The sequence below is a fragment of the Oryctolagus cuniculus genome, chromosome X (genome assembly GCF_964237555.1).
Source record: "Oryctolagus cuniculus chromosome X, mOryCun1.1, whole genome shotgun sequence".
Classification (NCBI taxonomy): Eukaryota; Metazoa; Chordata; class Mammalia; order Lagomorpha; family Leporidae; genus Oryctolagus; species Oryctolagus cuniculus.
This window is the reverse complement of record NC_091453.1, coordinates 36,086,412-36,088,873: the sequence shown is the minus strand read 5'-3', so window position 1 is coordinate 36,088,873 and position 2,462 is coordinate 36,086,412.

Sequence of the window (2,462 nt, the reverse complement as noted above, 5' to 3'; positions counted from 1 at the left end):
TCTCACCTGCTGCTAGCCTTCTGTAATTCATCATGAATGCGTGAGACCTTTTTCAAGTCGTTTTTACATCTGATTATATTGGGTTTGCTCCCTTTCTCTCACCTGTACCGGAAGTGAATGGTACTTGCTCATTTTCTTTCCTTTCTTTCTTCTTTTTTTTATTTTTTATTTATTTATTTTTTAAGAGAGAGAGAGAGAGAGAGAGAGAGAGAGAGAGAGTTTTCAAATCTGCTGGGTTCATCCCCAAATACCTGAAACAGCCAGTGCTAGGCCAACCTACACGTGGCCCAGGACTGAATCCGTGCCCCCCCAGTGGATGTCAGGGCCCAAGCACTTAGCTCTCATCTGTTGTCTCCCAGGATGCATTATCAAGGAGCTATATTGGAAGCACAGTGGTACATTGCTTAGGCTCTTTTGTGTGCTTATGAGACAGATCGGTGTGAAATCCACCCTCAATTCGCCTGGTCTAGTCTTGGTATCAAGGTAGACATCTATAACCTGGAGGGTTGTGGACCGCAGGCCTCTACTCTCTGACAATACGCTGTAGTGTTAGAATCATCTCCTATTTCAGTATACGCAGAACTCACGTATGAAACCATCTGAGCCTAGAGATTCTTTTGCTGAAAGTGTTTAATTACTGATTCCATTTCTTGATGTTCACATGCTTTTATGCCTTCTGTTGGAAAAGGGGAGTTTCATTTTGCATTTTCCTGTTTGGCCACTTCTTCCAAATTGTCAGCACCTTTAGCATCCATGTGTCTAGGCTAGTCCTGGCACTTTTGATTCCCTGTGTTAGTAATTTGTGTCTTTGTTCCTTTCTTCTTTCTGTCTCATCAGAGGTTTGTCATTTTACAGACTTCAAAGGAGCCCAGAAGTGTTTTGTGAAAACTCTCTGTTGTGCGTTTGATTTATCTTTTGTTAATTTGTGGCTTCGTCCTGAATGATTCTTCATATGTCTCTGTGTTTGTTTTCTAGCTATTCTGGCAACCTGTCACGATGGGTGCTGAGCTCATTTTCAGCCGTTCTTCTCTTCCTAATAGATGCATCTGACTGTGTACATGTGCACTTGAATTTGCGGTGTTCCCCTGGGTTGGTCTGTGATAGTTCCATTGCCACCCAGGTCCATATACTCCTTAATTGATAAGCAGATGGTGCAAATGAGGCAGTAGGCAGAGCTGATTTCCTTAGGATTTGTTGCTCCTGATGTGGAAAGTGTAGGTCACTGGGGTCTCAGCTAACAGTGAGGCGTTGGCTTTCCCACATCATCACTGTGAATGAGCTCTCAGATCTGACTTCCATCTCCAGATGTGGCCCCAAAGCACAGCTTAGTTTCACAGCATGTGATTGTATGTGGGCAATTCTGAGTCGCAGCAATTTTAAGTTCTGGGCTTGCCCTGAGGGTTCTGCCTTCCTTTAAGTGATCCAGAGACCCAAGGACTTGGGCCCTCTTCCACTGCCTTCACAGGCCATAGCAGGGAGCTGGATCAGAAGTGCAGCTGCTGGGACTCGAACCAGCGCCCATATGGATGCCAGCACTGCAGGCGGTGGCTTTACACACCACGCCACAATGCTGGCCCTTATACTGTGTTGTTTACTCCTTTCTCACCCTAAATTATTGTGGTCTGATTCCAGATTATTCTTTTTTTTTTTTGAACAGTCTTCACTTGTCTGTAATATCAGCCAGGATAGACCAGACCCTACGAGATAACCCAATGTCATTTTCCTTCAGAGTTGCCTATGGCTATATTCAGCTCCATGGTCACTCCAGGATGGAGCTTCCATTGAAGGCACGGGTAGTTCTTATAGCTTTTGCTTGGAGGTAAAAGAAGGACTACATAATATTATTTGAAAGCTCTAGGATCAAATGTATCTGGTGATTAGTAGGTATGAATGGCATAAAGGGACCTATTTTAGAGGACTTTTATTGTGAAGTCCGTGTGCCTTCTACCCAGGTGGGTCACAGGGATACCCTGGAGTTCAGCAGTGCTGTGAAGTACTCCCATTGCTCAAAGTCCCCTCGGGGAGTGACTGCTACTATTTAGAGGAATAATTAATTCTGTAATATTTAGTTTTCTTTTAAATTCAACATTTAAAAATCACTTGCCTTACTTAGTTCTTGGGATTTCAGCCTATGGTTGAGTTTTTGCTTTTGAGTCAATCAGAAAATATTGCAAGTTATTTTAAATGCTGACTGTGCAGTGCTCAAATCCCCAGTGCTTTCTGTTTCAGTTCTGTCACTTTTCATTTCACGTGTTTGAGGGGTTGCTTTTTGCTTCATATCCATTTAGGATTGCTGTGATTTCTTGGCCGATTTATCCTTACATCATTACGTAACCTCTTACCCGTTCCTAGTACTTTTATTTGTGGGAAGCATGCAGCCTTTTTTTTTTTTTTAAGATTTATTTATTCTTTTGGAAGTCAAAATTATAGAGAGGGAGAGGCAGAGTCAGGGGGCGGGGGAG